This window comes from Armigeres subalbatus, chromosome 2, assembly GCF_024139115.2.
Source record: "Armigeres subalbatus isolate Guangzhou_Male chromosome 2, GZ_Asu_2, whole genome shotgun sequence".
Classification (NCBI taxonomy): Eukaryota; Metazoa; Arthropoda; class Insecta; order Diptera; family Culicidae; genus Armigeres; species Armigeres subalbatus.
In genome coordinates this window covers 35,357,486-35,379,151 of record NC_085140.1, presented here as the reverse complement: position 1 = coordinate 35,379,151, position 21,666 = coordinate 35,357,486, and positions in this window count along the sequence as shown.

The following is a 21,666-nucleotide window of genomic DNA, read 5'->3' as shown; positions in this document are numbered from 1 at the left end:
GTTTATTTCTGATTTTTGTTTGTTACATTATTTTTTAACATTTCAAGTGGTTGGCCACTCGGCCCTTCATCTGGAATTGTTGGAATCAAAAGTAATTTATATATAAAACTAAGTATCTCATGTGGGAACGGTTCGGCACTTCATCTCAGCTCCATTTCCATCCCATCAAAAACAAGCAATGAAAAATTATTTGATTTGTTTTTTTTTTGTATTTTTTTCAGCAGTGAGCTGTATTTCTCTGTTTTGCGATGAGATGAATATATCTTCAATAAGATGGAAAATGGAACAGTTTTCCTATCAGAATAACCTTATAGACCTTATGGATAATTTTGGAAAATTTGATAACCTAACTACTAACGTGGGACCTCGGATGTTCTTGTCCTGGGACGGATATTGAAGATCATCCTCAGAAATTTGTTTTGGACCGTTGAAGTTTGAGGTGATGGTTTTAGCGCAGCTCTTCTGAACCGGCATGCCGTATTCGATCACGGAGGATGACTTGCTTGTAGACACAACGGTTGATCAAAAGAATACAGTAGTTTCAACAAACGTTACACTTCGTCACCGTCTTGTCAACCTGTTGTCTGAAAATAGCTTGCTGTGGGAGGTCAACCAAGGTAGTCGCCCATTGGCCCATTCCACAGTCGTGCCATGAGGATTATTTTGATCCCCAGGTGGAACAAGTTTAGGTTTGAAGTGGGAAAATGATGACCTGGGTCTTCGCCGCGTTGATACGATCTTCAGCTGGTGAGTCTCTGTCAGGGCATCCAGGCCTCGTTGGAGTTGCCACTAGCGCTCTAATCACTCTACCGTTGTAGACGATGGAGGTGTCATCTGCGGACGGAGACCGCCTTCTGGGAGTCTGGCTATCGGAGGTGAACAGATTGAAAGCAGGGCCATGTTAGGATACATGTTATGCGCATTGGAACTCGCTCCGCTGATTGAGATTGGTAATTGTTGATGATTTCACCAGGTAGATTTAACGTTGTGTTGTACACAATGCCATCATGCCATACATTGTCAAATGCCTTCTCGACATCAGATAAGGCCATGGCGGATGTTTTTGAGACAAACTTGTTCCGTCTAGAGAGGTCAGTTGGTGTACAGTTGACGACCGCGTCGGCACAAACTTTTCCTCGAGCAAGATGTTGAGATTTTCGGCAGACTCAAGTAACTGGTGATGAATAGATTCTTCGAATAGCTTGGATAATCCTGAGAGAAGTCTGATGGGACGATAACTTTTGGAGGAGGAAGGATCCAGAGACACTGATTAAAGATCAGCAGAGGGTGCTCAAGAACGAGACACTCTGTGTTTGAGCTCGAGATTCAAGATGCTGTCAAACCTGGGCCTTCATGTTCTTCGATGATTTGATATAGGCCGTCAATTCGCTGCGAGATCTACACCTCCGAGAAGTCGTTGGGAATCAAGTGGATGTTGTTAGCATGCTCGTTGACTGCTTCATTGACTGACGATGTTTTGCCCAAGATTGTGTGAGCTAACGAAGTGACGACCTATTTCAGCGACCTGCTTTGCAGGATTATTAAGCGATCCTTAGAGCCATTATTGTCTAGTGGGATCAAAGGTGGAATGGGCCGAGGCTTGGATTTTAGTATTTCGGTCATTTTCCAGAACGGCCTAACATTATCTGGGAGAGTGCGGATCTTATTCGAAAATCTATTTTGAGATCCACCATTCTGGCCTGAATAACTTTTGGATTCGATTGAAGCGTCGCTAAGGCAGTCCAGTACGCTGACTATCTGCGGTGACATTTCGCAATCATCAAATCTTCGGTTAGTGTATCGATGTTTAGGGAGTTGCACCTGCCGAGCCGTCGGGACATGCTGCTCTTTGGCCACCGAGCTTGCCTCTACGATGGCGAACAGCTGGCGGTCAATACTTTCCGGCTCTCCGGACGCACCTCGTAATCAATGGTTTGTCGACGCACTGCTGGAACCGCTGCCAGTTCACTCGATGGTAGTCTCGGAACGGCTGATGCCGAGTGACCGAGGAGCCCTCTTTCGCCACCACCGAATAGTGATCCGAACTGGGCTCCTGGTAGACGACCGGATGCGAGACGTGGTCATTCATGTTGTTATGTATGGTCGAGGGTTGCGTGGACACCGGACGACTGGGCCAGTGGGGAATCAGGATCAAGATGGTGTAGTGGCCTTCCTCCATGCCGTTCTCCAGATGATCCATTTCGATTGCCGAGACTGTTGCCCCGGAAGCTTGATGTTTGGCATTCAGGTTGCCGGCTGATATCTGCTTGCCTCCGCGTAAGCTTGACGATGTCCCTCCGAAGGGCAGCGATCCATGCGGCTTTGGCTTGCGTTGGATAGTACGCCGCGATGAGCGCGATTGTGCCGGCAAGTGGTGATTTCGACACCGATGGCACTGAGCTGAAACTTGGAAGCAGACGTCAGTTGATGTTGTAGCGAACGATGGCCACACCGCCTCCTGGTCGCCGTCAGTCGCACGATGCGGAAGTCGGATGTTGACGTTCACTCCGGTTTTAGATGCGTTTCGTAATGAACGTGGCTATTTCTTCTCCTCAGGAAATCCTTCAGTTCAATTGATTGCTCTTTAGCGAGTAAGCTCTTTGAGAGCAAAGAGTGAAGACCTGGTGAATCGGGTCATCAAAGAACCATTGAAACACTAGCGCCATATGTTGAACAATCTACTCGAATGGAGCTGCGGAAAGCGAGAAGCATCCGATCTGGCCCAAATTCTGCACAGTTGTTTGGGACCCAGAATAGTTTCGAAAACCTTGGTTTGAAAAATGATCATGATTCTCCTCTGGGTAGACACTGCTCAAGAGTTAAGCAGAGGTGAAGAAATTACCCTTGGAGAAATGTATGTGATGCAATCGATGCATGAATATTGATATTCGGTATACTTTTGGCAGATCTCGGTTCAAACATATTCAAAACCTTTTTCACAACGCAGCGCATTGGTTTCTCTCATAAACAACCAATAATGACATTAAACTTTTGTTGTTGCGCCTCACCGGTAGGCGCTTGCTGTGATACGGAATATGCGTTGCCTTGCGTGGTTGGTATTGACGTCAAATACTAGAGTGGTTGACTGCTAGCGCCTCTGAAGGAATCGCACAATAATCAGTACGATTAACTGAATTGAAGTGTTACGTCTGTTTGTCTGTGGTATCGTCTTGCTGTCCGGTACCCAATGTCCGCCAGAAAAATACATTATTCACCGCCCAATACTTCGAGATTGTACCTGTTATAGCCTATTCAGATTGGGCTATTTATGCTTTGTTAAGTGAGAGGGTATCCAATTATTACGAGGTGTTCAGACTGCAGCAAGATGATATTTACGACGTTTCCATGTTTCCTCATTTACAATAATCAGGATTGAATTCAAGGAGAGTTTTAAAATTTAATTTGCGAAATCAAGCATTTGTGTGGCGACAATCAGACATTTTTTCTGAACAAAGTTTCTACGAAAAAAATATAAAAAAAAATATGAAAATTTTCGAAGAATATTTGAAGCTCTCTAAGGATAATGAGCGAAGCTACATTCATTAGTTGGTGTCCGTTCTTCTGGGAATCAGACTATTCTCAATTTATTTTAAGTTTAAAAAAGTATTTTGATTCTGTACTATGATCGAACGGAGATTTGATAGAAAAATTTAGATACTTTTGAATTCACAAATAAATAAAAGGACGATTGGACCAATTTTCAAGAAATATTATCGAACTTAAGTATTTCCACTAGTATCTACATATGAAGGGCATTTTTTCCAAAAATGGAAACTGAACCATTCGTTCTACTCGACAATCATAATGACAGCTTCTAACAAAATCGAATCGTGAATGTGATATAATTTAAACTGGATTTTGGATGAATAAATGCATTACCAATCCATGTTTTATTTAAGGTTATTCTACTTTATATATCATCCCATTCAAATCATTACGGTTGTCCCACGTGAAAATGTTGAAATCAATATATTAAGCCATTCAAGGAAGAATTGAAACAATTTATGAAATCATGATTATTCATCAAATATATTCGTTTAAAAATCCACGTTTTAAATTGTCTTCCATTGGCCCTTAGAACTTTGAAAATTTAATCGATTTGTTCTATTAAATATAGGGTTTAAGTTAAATACTTCATGTTTAAAGAGCATCTGTTTTAAACAATTCATGTTGAATAAGTATGGAGAATAAATAATTATCATCATTATTTTCATCATATAAAATGCTTTCCACAAAACCATCACAATCCGAGTTATTCTTCAGCGCTCAGAAGATTTCCATCTAACATGCATTCGACCCTGCTGCGACATGACTATCCTTCGAAACAGAAATGAAAACAGAGAGAATTTTCTCTCTGGCAAAGAAACGTGACGCTTGTCAGTTTTGTTTTATTGAATTTCTCCTGCATCCCAGTTAGAACAAGCTCTCTCGTAAGCAATACCGTAACTTAATGGCTGGAGAATCATAGGAAGAATATTCTAAGTAATTTCTTAAGGACACTCTAGAAAAAAAAATTAAAAAATTTCTGGAACAAAAGTCCTAAATGGTTTTCTGAGTAAAAGTTTGGAGAAATTTGGAGGAAGTACCTGGATAATCTTTTAAAGGCATTCCAGAAATAATTTCCGGAGAATACTTGGAGGATTTTTCAGAAGCATTCACAAAGGAGTTTCCAAAGAATGAACTGAATTTAACGGGAGAATTTCGGAAATAATTTCCAAAGAATCTCGGAACTAGGAATTGCTGGAGGAATGCTTGAAGGAACCTCTGGAGGATTTGTGGGAGGAGCTTCAAAAGGAATTCGGGTGGAACTTCTGGAGGAATTCCGGGAGGAACTTCTGGAAAAGATACTGAAGCATTTCCGGGAATCCCGAAAGGAGCTTCTGAAAGAATTTTGAGTGGAAGTTTCGAAGGAATGGATATTGTAGCAGATTTCGGAGCTATATTTTACTGCATGAAATAAGCTTCTGCCGACTCACGCTGCCGCGCCGCTGCCGTCGCTGAAATCGATCTATCATGGAATTAATGATCTTCCTTCTTCTTATTTTCCACATTTCCTTTTTCGTTCTTCCCTTTTTCTTTTTCCTTCTGCCACCCTCTTCCTTATTTCTTCGTACTTCTTTTTTCTTGTTTCTTTCTTCATCCTTCTTTCGTTTTTCCTTCCTTCTTTGCTTTTCCTTGTTCCTTTTTCTTTATCTTCCTCCCTTCATATTTCTCTCACTGAACTCCCGGCTGAACTTCTCAAACATGGCAGTGAGCAGCTTTGTGAAGTTCTTCACCATATTATATCGAAAATATGGGAAGACTAGGAAATGCCTGCTAGCTGGTTGGACGACCTCATTTGCCCTATCTTTAAGAAAGGGCACAGACTGGAGTGCCTCAACGACCGAGTAATAACCAGGCATTGCAATTTATCCCATCATTCGATCTTCTGAGCAAAGATACTGATAATATGCAGGGATCGATCTTAGTTATCTATCTGCTCAGTAAACAAAGTGCAATGTTCGCCATGGAGAAAAGTTTTTTACTGCTTTTGCTACAACAAGCAACGCCCTCGCAACGTGAACAAACCTCGAACCGCGCTGGCTATCAGGATCATCATCAAATGCTCAATAGATAATATCTTTCCAGAGTGCTCTTTGATTAAAATTAAAATGATATCCTGTGCTCAGATGATATTGCATGTCCCGTATGTCCCGTATTCTGTTCAACAGATTGAGACCACTTGAAGAGTCCTTCGTCGGCGAATACCAAGCAGGTTTTCGTGAGGGCCGATCAACGACGGATCAACTGTTTACCCTGAGCCAAATCCTTGATAAATTCCGGGAGTACAACTTGCAGACACATCATCTGTTTATTGATTTCAAGGCAGCGTGTGAAACGGTTTCAAGGCAGTATTCAGTGAAACGGAATGAATTATGGCAAATTATGCTTGAACATGGTTTTTCGGCGAAACTGATACGGTTGAATCGTATAACGTTGGACGGATCGAAATCAAGTGTAAGTTGCGGATGAAATATCGACGTCATTTGTTACCTTCGATGGATTAAAGCAGGGTGATGCACTCTCAAATCTACTGTTCAATATAGCGCGCGAGGGAGCGATTAGGAGAGCTGGTGTGCAAGGACGGTACCATTACCACAAGATCGCATATGCTCCTGGGATTTGCGGACGATATCGATATTATCGGGAATGATCGCCGTGCTATGGAAGAGGCTTTTGTGCCGTTTAAGAGGGAGACAGTGAGGCTTGGACTCACGATCAATACCAACAAAACGAAGTACATGGTCGCTGACAATTAACGTTGGTTCATTAGTGGTGGTGGTAGCGAAATGGTGCTGGATGGTGAAAAATTTGAAGTGGTAGAAGAATTTGTGTATCTTGGAAATTAGTGACGTGCGATAATGATGCTACCCAGCAAACATAAGATCGTATATCATAGCGAATAAATGTACAAAGTGGAGGCCATATACGTACACTTTGCATGCAGTCAAATGGAGGCATGCGTCTATATCGCCTCCACCTTGTACACATATTCGCTAGCATATGCGACTTTGTGTTGGCTGGGTACCCGCGAGGTGAAAAAGCGTATTGCAGTTGCAAATAGGGCTTATTACGGACTTCGTAAACATGGACGTAGAAGGAGGCTGATCGGCGAGCTTTCGGAGTGTTTCAGCGTAAGGTGCTGCGGACAATACTCGGCGGTAAACAGGATGACGGTATCTGGCGGCGTCACATGAACCATGAATTGTACCAGGTGTATAAAGGGTTGGATATTATTAAGCTTATACAACATGGCAGACTACGGTGGGCTGGTCACGTTGTTCATATGCAGGAAGAACGTCAAGCGAAGATAATATTTAGTAGAGAACCTGGAAGAGGCTGCAGGCTTCGTGGAAGGCCGCGTACACGATGGCTTTTTGCAGTTGAAGAGGACCTGAGGGCGCTCAATGTTCAGGGCGACTGGAAGTGATTGGCCCAGGATCGAGTCCAGTGGTGTAGGACGTTCGGTGTAGGTTCATCGAAGAGCTGTAGCCCATCAAGTATCAAATATCAAGTAAGAAGTGATCAATATCATGTGTCATTAGCATATCTTGATATTTAAATGATATTTCGTTGCAATGAATCGACTGCTTTGAGCGTGCTCTCAAAATTAAGCACTTTAATCGAAAAAATATTTGGTAGGCGTAGTAGCGGATACCATCCCTCATAACTGGTACCAAATAGTTTTTCATGAATAGTTCCTAATTTTGAGAAAACCAGCGTTAGATGTCTTTCGCCATACAAATTTTTGGCGGTTAACTCTTGCTGGCTATTTTGTGCATATTCTATACTGTCGTAATCTGGAAAAGTGACGTAACAGCCATTTTACAACATGCGTGTTTTCCATTTTTCTGTTAAAGAGCTCGATGAGTAGTATACGTATGACGTATACGTCACTTTTTCAGTATAGCGCCTGAATGTGGCTGCGGCGGGTAGAAAATCAGCCACTGCCAATAATTCATTTTTAATCTGTTCATGGATTCGGTCCGGGATCCGAAGCATTTTCTTGGGGGCAGAGTCAATGTTGTTTCAACGCGTTTGAGCGTGCGTACGCTACATAAGTCGATTTGTGACCAATAATAAATGCATTATCTTGAATGCGTTCTTACAGCGGCACACTACGAGTTAGGGTGGGTGTACCAATTGTCGCCATATAAGAGCATAAGAACAACTATTTTTTTTAAAAATAAGTAAAAGGCATGTGGGTGGACTTTATATATCAATAGAAATGTTTTACTTCCTGCTCCTTAGAACAGCTATGAAAACCACAATAAAATTTGTTTTTATCCTCAAAATTGATTAATCCATAATAGGAACGCATGCACCAGTTGTGGCACTATTCTTAATTTTGGTTCCTTATTTGGCAAATCCCATTGTTTTCTTATGGGACTGGCCAAATAGGGACCACTAGTGCGACAACTGGTGCAAAGGACGTTGAAAATTCATCAATTTTTCAATTTTTACAATTATGCTTTGCTTGTTTTGGAGGAAATCAAAGGTGTTATCGTATCATATGAATATGCTTTATCGATATGAACTTGGTTTGTGGTGATTTGATTGGCCATTTGGCATATAAAGCACTAGTGCGACAACTGGTGCTATAGCCACAACTGGTACATCTAGCCTAACTGTTTCAAATCAGTATGGCGAAAGTAATCTAAAGTTGAATTTCTCCAAATTAAACATCTTATTTGCAAAATAATTCGGTAAGCGTATTAGCGAACAACTATTAGCACAACTGGTACCAAATATATCCTTTCGAGAAAAGCCGCGTTATATGCCTTTCGCCGTCCAAATTTCTGGCGGTTAACTCATTTTGGCTATTTGCGCATTTAGTACGTTAGCGCCTGGATGCTGGCAGGAGCCCGTTACTGTAATTCATTCGGTTTGTTTTAATATCCGACGGGTTTATAGAATATTTCCTCGAGTAAAATTATGAAAATCGTGAAAACTAATTTCAAACTATTATTATCAAAATAAAACCTCATTGCAATTTGCATATTTCGAAATTGAAGGAACATCGACCATAACATATTTGCGCAAACTATTAAACCACACTCAACTTCGGCACTTCCGCCAGACAACAAGTCTAGAAAAGAGGTGAAAGCTACAGCGCAAAACCATACGGAAATCGTTTGCCTGGTCTGCAGCCATGGCTCGGATTTATGGATCATTTGAGCCTCCCACCCGATAGAAATTCACGGTTTCCGGGTTCCCTATCGCCAATGTGCGCTGGTGAGTTTGATAAAACGTAGTCTCCTTTAATGGGTACTCCTATTCTCAGGAAAACATTGTGGCTTTCATGGTTCATTGACGAAAACGACTAGGTACGATGGCTGGAACATTGAAATATACGACTGGGCGGGTAGCAAAGTCATAAAATGCGACACATTTTCAACGCGACGCGGTTCCTTTCGTATGTACAATATCCTTGTGAACGTTTTCCTTGGGGATGTTCGCGGAAATGCGGGCGATTGTTATCAACAAGCAGCAGCGTTTCAATTTTGACCTAGTTTAGCTTTATGGAAAACTCAACACATACATCTACTGGTACGGAAAGCGGGAGAAAGCTGGAAGACATGACTTCGATACAAAGCTGTTGCGTAAATTTTGTTATATTTCCGCGAAAGATGTGGCATAGGCTTATGCGAGCTGTTACATGAAATGCTTATTTATTTGGATATTAAGTTACTCAAAGGGGCGAATTGGAGTTAAGTTGAGAATTTTGAAAGAAGCATCAAAGTATTATGATTTTTAAACACTGGCTGATAAAAATAGTTCTTTTATCTGATAGTTCCATCAGTTCAACGGAATTCATGTGTTTAGCAATTGAAGACATATTCTCTAAAACTTCCCCCAAAATTGCTACGTTGCTCCTGATGTCATTTATTTCATTATAGAACAAAAGTTTGCATTATTGGCTGTGAATGGGACCCAAGGATGAAGGTTTAATTATAAAGTCTTAACTACGCGGCTCATCAGAGTTGTAGCTGGTTAACTCAGATTACAATTGGTGTTTCGCACATCATCGAGCTTTTGTGGCTTCACAGCGTTGCTTGCTGGTTGCCTCTTGACTAAGCATTAAATTGTATTCTTGTAGCGTTGTATTCTTATAGTCGTCGTCGTCAACGTTTTCTCTGATGCTATGATTCAAAAGACGACGAAAGATGATGGCTCTGTTATTCAAGGCAAGACAAGCTAAGCCAAGCCGAACGAGAACCATTAATACCGGGTTCTGGCTTCTGTATCCCCAACGGAGTTACCATGCAAGGCGAGCGCTTTGTTGAAGTATGGAGGTTCTTAAAGTAGAATTTGAAGAAACATAAGCTCAAAGATTTTCTTGCTTTCCCACCGTGGACGACGTCTTGGCGAGTGAATGAATGTGCATGAGCTCCAAAGTATATACGTAGATGAAGACTAGTAGATAGTACGCTGTGAAGTTATGAGCAGAGGTGCAAAATTTATGAATGTGATTAAAATCAACATTGCTGTCCTTGACTGGGATGAAATGAGAGTACCTTGGCGTTGGTTTGCCGGTTGCTACAAGATGCACGATTGTGCTCTTCTCTTATAATTAAAAGATTGTTTTCAGCCAATGTCGCCCTGTGGCATGATTTATATTTGGATGCAAAATTAGATTGAATTAATATGTATGCAGAAATAATTTATGCGTATATTGTGGCGAAGTAAACCTGAACAATTATAATGCATTTGAATCAAGAATATTTTTCGAAGTCTCAAATCAGAGCAAAACAGTGGCAATCGTATTTTAAAATTTAAAAGAATCCTTAACTCCAAACTTATGAAGAGTCGTATATCAACGTCAACACTCGAAACCAAATTCACACGGACATCCTCCCAATGAGAAACTCGTGTCGAAGAGTTTAGGTCGCGTTCTCATCATTCCGAATACCCCAATCTAAAATGAAAAATAAGCTTTTCTCCATTAATCTTCTCTAATGCCTTGGAGCTTTTCCACGCCCACCTACATTAGCTCCGGTGGTTACACATTCATCTAACCTTCTTACAGTTCGTAAGAAAAAAAATCCTCAACATGCGAACAAATATTTCAGTATCAAATTTATATTCTGATAAATTAACCTTTGATCGGAACGGTTCCGATTTCTAATCTGCTCTTTTTCCGAAATATGCAGATGACGACATCCAACTTCAAAGCACTAGAAACCGCCCGGTCGAAGTTCGTTATTGTACCCAATTTCCATTCCATAACGGCATTATGCTTTTCTTCTTGGAAACAATGACGTCAAAGCGAGAGTGAGAAAAAGAATAGGGCGAACTGTCAGCCCTTCCCTACTTGCGAGCATACCGCGCGCCGGTAGGAAAATCGAACTGGCCACAAATGATGAGGCGGAGAATGGTGAAAATCGGACCAGCGGAGCCGAAAAGTTTTCGGAATGATAATTGTTGGTGTTGTTATTTTACTAAAACCATTTTTCACAACATTACGATCGAGTCTTTTGTGAACTTATTGAATAAAATGTGAATGATGCAGGGAACATGTGTGATAACAAACTACATATGGCCGGGGTTCTGCCAAATCACACCAAGCGTTAATGAAAAATTTCCAATTTTTTCACCAAGGTTTTCGTGTAACAGATTCAATTATTCACAAATCGCATCGGCATCGTTCAATACCATAACTGATGATATCCTACAACAAATGCACGCATGATTTGAGATAAAATACTTCCCGTTTTCTTTTTGCGAACAAAATATTACAAGTCAGTCAAAAAGCCGCTTGGTGCGGTTTGGCTGAACCCCGACCATATAATGCTTTAAGTTCTCCGAAATGTTTTAGAGTTTGAATCAAACACGAATCAACCACGACGTTCCAAGTCGTGGTATCAACCCAATCCTCCGAGTTTTGTATTTCATTTGCGTCTCAAATCCAAGCACATAAGATGTTTTAAGATCTCCAAATTGTTCTGGAGTTTGAATCAAATGGTCTGCCGAATCTACCATGACTTCCATGATATCCCCCGCCACGGTATTCTCTCCGAGTATTTGTCTTTCATTTGGTCTATCGGATCAACCAAGGTGTCTACTACTAGTCTATAGCCAACGCTTGGCCTTTTTTAAGGCCTCGAGTCCCAGGGTCGAGGTCGGTAATATGGAGGTCGGCAGTTTGGCGATTAGTTTAGATCTGACTTCTTCTTCTACTTTGGCTCTACATTCCAACTGGAACTTGGCCTGCTTTTCAACTCAGTATTATATTGGCATTCCCTCAGTTATTAATTGGATTTTTTCCATGCTCGCCACTGCATGAGTATGTATCTTGTGTGGCAAAGTACAATGAATACACTCTTCCCAGGGTGTCGAGAATGTTCTCAAACCGAAAACATCCTGGATCGGACCGAAATTCGGACTCGCCATCTCCGGATTGGCAATATTACGCCCTTGTTCCCAAGGCTAACTGGATACCCTGCCTTAGATCTAGCTTTCTCACGGTATGAAGGGAAGGTGGTGTGTTGCCGGTTGCTACCTTGATAATTGCAGTTTGCCCGACGGATGGCGTATCTCGATGGATTCTAGGCTGTTATTGACGGTTTTGTCGATGAGTCTTGCTGCGAAGACTCCACTCGGGCATGGGTTGTGGTAATGACCGACGAAGCTACTCGCACGATTTGTCGACGGGGAAGGGTTGTTTGGCCGACACCCATTCGGCCGAACGCCATTTGGTCGAATGCCACAAAGCCGAACAAACCATTGGGCTGAAACCCATCTGGCCGATAGTCATTTGGCCGAAATGGTGATTTGGCCGAAAGGGTCATTTGGCCGAAATTGACATTTGGCCGAATATGTCATTATGCCGAATAGGAAATTTGGGAAATAGGAAATAGGACATTTGGCAGAATAGATCCTTTGGCCGAATCAAGGATGTTATCGATGATTTAGTAATCTGCGTTCGATCATTAAGTAGTTGGTCAATAACTCATTCCAGAGGCTAAATTTCTAAATGTGTTGTATGGTGGACTTTTAGTGCGAAGGTTTTTCTACAACTCTCCTGAACAGGCCGATGTTCGAATTCCACTGCTAAAGGAGTTACGGTGCTAGTTGCTATACTTATACTAAATGATAACAAAATATGCAATCATTTAGTCTAAGTTACTGCTACTAGCGCTATAGCTCCGTTATTAGTGAAATTCAAACAACGAACTGTTAGGCAGAGTTGTAGATAAACCTTCGCACTAGAAGTCCATCATACAACACATTTTAAAATTTAGCCTCTGGAATAAGTTATCGAAAAACTACTAAATGATCGAAGGCAGATTCCTAAATGATCGATAACATCCTTGGGCCGAATAGGACATTTGACCTTCTTCTTATTGCCATTACATCCCCACGCTAGGACAGAGCCGTCTCGCAACTTAGTGTTCATTGAGCACTTCCACAGTTATTAATTGCCAGGTTTCTAAGCCAGGTTACCATTTTTGCATTCGTATATCATGAGGCTAGCACGATGATACTTTTATGCCCAGGGAAGTCGAGACAATTTCCAATCCGAAAACTGCCTAGACCGGCACCGGGAATCGAACCCAGCCACCCTCAGCATGGTCTTGCTTTGTAGCCGCGCGTCTTACCGCACGGCTAAGGAGGACCCCAGGACCCCAGGACATTTGACCTACCGTGTTATTTCTCACTCCTCATTTTTCACTGTGAAAAGTGATAAGTAAGACGTCTCATTATTCACTTCTCACTTTTCACTTTTTACAGTGAGCAGTGAGAAAAGAGAAGAGTCCTATTCTACCAAATGTTCTATTCGGCCAAATGTCCTATTCGACCAAATGGTCTATTCGAAAAAATTACCCTTTCGGCCAAATAACCCTTTCGGCCAAATGACCCTATCGGCAAAATGACCCTTTCGGCCGAATGACCCTTTCGGCCGAATGACAACTTTCGGCCTATTAGCCTTCGGTCAAATGGCATTCAGCCGAATGGTATTCGGCCAAACGGCCCTTCCTCCCCACAGCCCTCCAAAATGTGGTGCACTGGGCGAACTGAAGTGTCAATGAATTCCCTCCTCTGCGCATTCCTTGCTAACGTTATCTCGATGATCAGAGATCTGCAACACTTTGTGAAAATCCTTCATTAAATTCCTAGCACCAACAAAATTTGTCCCATTGTCGGAATACATGTCCTGACACCTTCCTCTTCTGCTGATAAAGAGATGCAGTGCTTGTGGGAACCGATCTGTACTTAAGTCCGACACTAGCTCCAAATGCACCGCTTTACTGCCATGATCGCATATTTGTAACCTTTGCATTTGGGTTGATTTTGTAAATCGTTTGTCAACCCTCCCCACAAAGTCAATCATTTTCATCTTACCACAGATAAGCAAGATAGTAAAGCCTATTTTACTGTTGTGGGATGCACAAAATTGCGCTTTTTGAACGATTCACAGGCTTTTTACAAAATGAACAAATATGCGAGTGTTACAAATATGCGATCATGGGCAGTTTAGTGCTGAGGCATATAAAACTGCCACGTATACCTTCATCACTGGAGCGGGTCTCACATAAAAAGGACCGAAATAGTCTACACCGGTCTGTGAAAAGGGCCTAGATACGGCGACTCTCGGTGTAGGCAGCTCTCACTGCTGCATCGGTGTTGATTTTGCATAAAACATTTTAGACATTGGTGTACAATGTTTCGTGCCACACTCCTTCGCCCAACGACCAGAATCTTAGACGGACGAATCCGAGTAGCAACTGCGGCCCTGTGTGTAGAAGTTGTAAGTGGTAGTCCTTCAAAATCTTCCTGGTGAGTTTGTGTCGAGCAGGAAGAACCATCGGATGTTTTGTAGCTTTCCGATCTGCTGAGTTACTCAATCGCCCTTCGATTTGGATGATTTGATGCTCGGAAATATGTGGGTTGAACAACCGAAGTGGAGATTTTTTCGAAACAGTTTCCCCTAGGGATAGTGCCTTCCACTCATTTGCAAAAACCTTCTGCTGAATTAGCCGAACGATTACAAATTCCGCTTCTCTGAGCCGAAATTTGAAATTTGATTTTTTTAAAATCAAACGCAATCAGATAGCTTGCCTACGGATAAGATCTGAATACGAAGCAAACTTCTCCAAATACCAATCGTTGAAATCGGCGTTCGCCGAAATTGCGCAAACTACTGTACGCCGCCTTTCTTCCTCTGCTTCTTCTGAGTTTGTTGAGCATGAAGCTGTAGGCCAGTAGTCCAATGGTTCCATCAACCAATCTGATCCTTCCAGAAAACATTATCCAGGTGAGATACCTCTGGAAATCAAATCCGCTGGGTTTTCCTTGCTATGAACGTGTTGGTGATAATTCTGCGATGGTTTGGATCTTCGCGACTCGATTCGCGAGGAAAGTGGTCCAGTTGTTTGGTGAGGTTTGTATCCACCGCAGATCGCACGTTGAATCAATCCAGAAGTATGGTTGAGTTGGAGTTTTAATCGAATCTCGAACGTTCTCGTACAACTGCGTCACCAGCAATGCACCACACAGTTCCAGCCTTGGAATAGACTGTGTCATTAAGGGTGCAACCTTGGATTTGGAGGACAGCAGTCGCATCACGAGTTTTCCTTCTGAATCTTGACTCCTGATGTAGATACATGCTCCATGGAATCAAGACGCAACGATCGAAGGGAGTAATTGATCCCTGCCCAATGCTTGGTCTTCGTCATTCAGGATCTTCCACAGGAGCTGCATAATAATTTTGCCCGTTGTAATTGCTGCACCAAGCAGTACTAGAGGATCGAATAAAATAGCGATCACTGACAGAACTTGCCATTTGGTTGGTCAATGTGCTGAATTCCAAGCTGGGATGGAAAACTGAAACTTCAGCTGGTCGATAATCGGCAACCGAGTCAATCCCAGAGTCCTGACAGCAGGGTCAGGGTCCAAGTTAATTCCTTCCGACACACAAATGCAGCATCGTCTGATTCTTGGATGCCCATTTCCTTAGTTTGTAGCCTCCCCTTGACGTCATCTCATTGAGCTCTTTGCATAGATTACGTGCGGCATCCTCCGTATCCACGCCCGTGATAACGTCATCCATATACGTATCCTCCGTGGTTGCCCTAGCCGCCATTGGGTACTGTTCTCATTCATCCATCCGGCTTTGTCCCGTACGTCACAGTGTTGAGCTCGTACACGCCTACGGGATCTGCCGGGCCAAAACGCCCCAAGATGCAAGATGCCAGAACATCTTCTCTACATCGGCCACCAGCATGATTTGGTTTACACGACTCTGGAGCGTGACAGACCGTAAGTCCTCCGATTGTGCACGACGCGTCAAACACCACATGGCCCTCTGTGGCTGTGCTTCGTTAATGACAGGATGATGCGGCAGATAGAATCGTTTCACGAGATTCCCTGCTTCCTCTACCTTTGACATATGTCCCAATTGAATGTACACCGCCATGAACTGATGGTATTGCTCCCGCAAATTGGCATCCTTCGTCAACCTGCGTTCCGTGCCTTGAAGCCACTGGAATGCGATGTTCCTTGACTCGCCCAACCTGGAAACTGCGTCTTCATCGTTTGGCAACGAAATGGAGTACTGCCCATGGGATTCCCTACGAACCGACTTCCGAAAATTGTCCTCGCAAACAAAGGACCTTGGAATTTCCAACTTTTGCACTAGCCCAAAACCGTGCGACTAGATCCTCTAATATTTTTGTCCACCCATCCGAACACCGATTCGTTTAATGTCGGTAATTAGTCTCCGAGTAGAATTCTTTTACCAGACTCAAAAAAAATTGAAAATAGATTCGATACTCACTACCATGTCCACTGAGCTTGGACTGAAAAAGGTGGGATCTTTAAGTTTTATCCCATTGAGCATCTACCATCCTTGCGTATCCACCCTTGCCGTAGGTAAATCCACCGGAACCTTTGGTTTTGTTATATGGGACACCTGTAGGTGGTTAAACTTGCTTTTTTCTGAAGACTTCTTTTTACAATAGATAGTGTTAAATTTGATCAAAACAATTATAACTCTGCAGCTGTTTGAAAGGCCAATTTATCGATTCACGAAATGTTTGTTTTACCTTGGTGCGACGCCCGTAGGAATAGCGTTCTTGTGGATGTAATTTTTAACAATCCTGCTTGATGGGACACCCATATATGCTTTGGTCTGAGCGATTCTATGAATTGCCTTTTCTGTACTGTTGGGGTGCCCGGGAGAAGAATAGTGTTATTTCGAATTGAAATGACAACAGTGTTGCATGGTGGGACGCTAATGTTGTCGAAGGACTTTCGCATTTTCTTTCTTTGCGTTGGCTGGAGGCTGTTATGCGTCGAAATGGTCACTGTTTGCATGGTTGAACGCCTGCATGTGAGCTGAATTTATCATTTCGCAATGTTTTCTTTTGTGTTGGTGGGACGCCCGCAAGAATAGCATTGATGTAAATCGTAATAATCACTATTCTGTTTAAAGGGACGCCCATATGTACTCTAATATATTCTCGAAAAATCTTTTTTTTTGCGTTCAAGGGACGCCCGAGAGCAAAATAGAGTTCTTGTTGTTCAAAATTTTGAAAATTCAGCTTTGTACTGCTTAGTGGTAAAACCTGACTTGATCATTTTTTGGAATTTCTTCCTCTGCGTTGTTGGAATGTTCGAAAAAAAATAGTGTTAGGGTAAAACGACCTATTATGGAGGGGTTAAGCACCGTGTCAAAACAGAATTGATTACAAAAATTTTTCAAAAATTACCTGTTGGTCGATTTCCACATTGTAGTAGTTGAATAGGATGCTCATTAACTATAGTTTTGTAAATATTACGTCAATTGTGCTGTACTTATGCTGTTTTGTTTTTATCACAATAAAAACAAACTACCGCAATAATAGGACGCAGTTGCCTATCGTTGCGATATTTTTTGAAGGTCAGTCCTATTGTTGCGGTATTGCATGTAATTCTTATGGGGAGCGATACCGCAACAATAGGACCTTAGCACTACCGCAATAATAGGCTCAAAGGATTCAAATTTTTAACGAAAAATGTTGATTTTTCATCATTTTGAACGGAATTTTGTCAAACAAAAGCTGTTCTAGTCGTTAATCCGAAGAGTTTTAGCGTACCCACAATTGTTTTCAATGGTATTATATCCAGAATGGACTACTTTAACACTACCGCAACATTAGGGCATACCACAACGATAGGACGTTTTACCCTATTATCAATTTGAATGATCATAGTTCTGTGTATTGGGACGGTCGTATTTGCTGTTGTTAAGTTAATTTTTGGAATGTATGCTCTGATTGAACGCCATAAAGAAGGTACAGGTATACCTCGATTATATGGACTTTTTCGATGCAAAAAAGTCCATATAATCGAATTTTCCATATAATCGAAGCAAATTTATTTTTTCTCAAAATTTGTGTCCAACGATTAAATTAGTCTTAATACAGTACAAAAATATTTTATTTTTGTATTACAGTCTAATCCGCATGTTTTGGCCTTTATGATGATTTTATGATGATTCCGCAGATTTTCAGTTTTTATAAGAACTTAACCCTTTTCAGTCGCTGGCTTGCACACCGTTCTAAAATTACGTCAGTAATGAAAATTTTCGCCATGCTTAATGTAGACACAATAATATACTTAGTCACGAATTCTAACTACAGTGCATACCTGTTTTAGTTCCAAAGCTAATACTATGCGTAGGAGAAAGTTATATGTTATCTTCAAAAATAAACTTATCCTTATTCGGTTCGATCGCATCAAATTGAATTTGACGGAGAATGGAGAACTACTGTTTGCTATTGAACATTTGCCAGATCGGACTTTGGGCTCAGACGTTATGGCCAAAATACAAAAACGGGTAGAAATAATCTATCTTTTCCGACACACATCTTTAGCCGATCTTTTTTCAGCAAGATGCATTCAATGAGGATTCTTACTATGGATTGAAATGAATTAAGGGAATATATCCACCTATCAGTGCCATTTACTCTAGTACCGTTTGCACCTACACCTGTTAGGACCTGTTGTAAATATTTTGGACTATGTTCGTATGTTAAGGACAAGCCCCCCTTAATCCAAATTTAAATTTACTCGCGTTTTCAAGGACACCCCACTCAATACGAAAGTAGCGCACAACTGCCATTTTTATTATTCCACTCATGCTATTGAATTAATAAAAATGATTGTTGTGCATTGCTTCCGAATTGAGTTTTAAATTTGGATTCCGGTAAGCTTGTCTTTAATGAAGGATCGTTCTTCCCGACGGGCTTAAAAACTAAAATGTCCTGCGTACTATTGAAACCGTGTTTATTTTTATTGCTTTTATTTTCCGTCTGTCCATTTCTTCCAGAAGACAACCGGTGATGCCAGGAAAACGACTCTATTTGAGCCCCAAATATCGTACCCAAAAACACATGCACTGAGCCTACAGCTACCAAAGAAAAGCGTGATCAAACATGTTTCATCTTAGAAAATGCTAACGACCGGCTGGGAAACAAAACAAGCTTTTACAAATTAAAATTTCAAACTAATGTTTTTCGAAAAGTTTACTTTGTTTGAAAATATTTTTACTTGCTAATAAGAGTTTATTCTTCTACCCTACACTAAAACTATGTTGGGGAGCTTCCTTTTGCGTCTTTAATTATATTCATATCGTCCTAATTCAATCAATCAAAATTCATCATAAAATTTAAATGTTTCAAAGTCATGCTGCCTACATCATTGGTAACCTTCTTAAGCAGCTAATCATTTGAGAACTGCCAACTTACATTCAGATACTCAAATTATCTTCCTGCCGACATCAGTATCAGTATAATCTGCAAACCTTGAGTCAAACGAATAGAAATACCGAAATATTTTATAACATGTATTAGAATGTTAAGACTTCTTGTTGATTTTTCATTTTTTTTCAGTTTTTACAGTTCAAATAGTAATCAATTTCGTCCAGAAAAGTTAATGCCAAGTTTGATACTTAATATAGTAGCAATTGAAATAAGCCTTTTTTAGTTTTCGGAAAGACTGCTAAAACAAATCAGTCTTGGTCAAATTTGCTGGATGTTAATGCGCCATCCGCCCTTTGCACAATTCCATTCCCTTCACTTAACTCCACGCAACAAGGGCAGAAAATGGTTTGTTAGCGAAGATCTAACAACTAAATATGAAAATATTTGTAAGGACGTGGCCATGGTAGTTGTTGATTAAAAATACACAAATGCAATGGAATTTGCAACGTGAAATTGATTAATCAATCTAGTCAGCCGATCATGTGATTCAGTGTGCGGTTTCATCATATATAACTTCGAAATCACGCCATTCTGGCTTTTTTGTCCCAATGTACCTTAATACATATAGAAATAATGTAAAATATGTCGAAGAATATTCAAAAGCTTTTTAAAACCTCTAGACAAGAAAAAAAATTGAGCGAAAAAAAAGTCCATATAATCGAAGTCCATATAATCGAGGGTCCATATAATCGAGGTATAGCTGTATTATGATTCGAAATAATATTACAGTCAAACCTCCATGAGTCGATGTTCTATGACTCGATATCGACTCATGGAAGCAAATTATGCCATATTAAAAAATATTTTCTGGGTTACTGCGATGGTCCCTCCAAACAGCTTTTCAAAGATTTCCCATTCTACATCTCGATATTTCTATGAGTCGATGGTCCCTTCAATATCGACTCATGGAGGTTTGACTGTATTTTGATATTTTTAGACAATTGTTCAAGAGTCTCTCTAAGAACGCACATCCCGGAATTGGCACACATCACCATTGACCCACAGGAACCAGTAAAGTCCTGTGTGTCAATCTGCCAAAAAAGTTTACCAAGTGCGTTCTACAGCTCCGTCCCCTACACGTGTGCCAGCCGGTCGGTCGGTCGGAAATTTTGGCAATGAGCCCGGTCGACCCGGATCGAAACGGGCCGGGCTTGCAGGCGATGGAAATCTATCGTGATGTCAATCTCGGCTCGGAACGGGTGGGTCACAGTTGTGCCGGCTAGGCCACTATAGTTACCGAACCGAACCGAATGGTTGCCTGTCTATCGCCTTCATTTGTATTCATGAGCGATATTGTTTACACAGGATCCGATACACTTGCAAATGATGGCGATGGCGATGATGTCGGTAGTGTAGTGATGATGGGGTAAATTTTCGGTCTAAGTTGATTCAGTTGAGTCCTCAAATCGATTTAATCAGTACCGATGAGTGTCGGTGCAAATCGATCCTGTTCTATTAAAATAAATGGACTTTTGCAATAGCAATAAACCAACCTTTTCATATTGAACGATAGTTCGACCTCAAGGTCAACCAAAAGAAAAATTGCGAACTAATAATACTACGAATTCATTCAAACACTTATAGAGTTAAAAAGTTTTTTCCCATCAGAGAAATCTCCAACGAAGCAAAATTGATAGTTGTTCTTTCGTCAGTTCTAGCTTGGGTGAAGTTTTCCCTTCCTTCGGCAATGTTGGGTGGAAACCTTCCAGGAATGGGAAACTTTCGTCACCAGTTTTGGCATAATTTTGTTCTGTGTTCGCAAGGATCAAGAAGAAATCATCACAAAGTTATGCTGGAGAGGGATGGCAGTTTTCGGCGCGATAGCAGTTAAACTTTTAGAGGTCACATTCTGCAATTGTCCTTTTGGTTTGCTTCAGCTGGAAACTAGAAGTTGGCCGAATTGCAACACCATAATGCTCATTATGACATTTTTATTCTTATTTCCGCACTTTCCTCCACTCCTAGCATACTTACTTATAAATGCAAACTGTTACTAAATATATCTGAGGGGAAAGCTCAGTTGAAACTCGAAAGTATGTAATTTACATGCAAATGATACAAGGGCGATGTGACACCTTCCTTTTGAATTGCTTGGACCAATGTGGCACGAATAAACAGAGTTCACATAAGAATGGAAAATGAGCTCGTACATTTTTATTCAAACCCATCATTTCAATTGTTTGCTGACAGAAACGAGTATTTTCACTTGAATGCAAATACCATCTATGGTGTAACTAATTGAAGCTAAGAGCGTTCCTAACCGTTGAGGTTAAATTATGCATACTTAATAATAGTAAAATCCGTCAACAATTGAATCCGAAGAATATGCTCAAGGCTATTCCGATTAAAGGCTCCCATTTTATCACATTTTAATCCG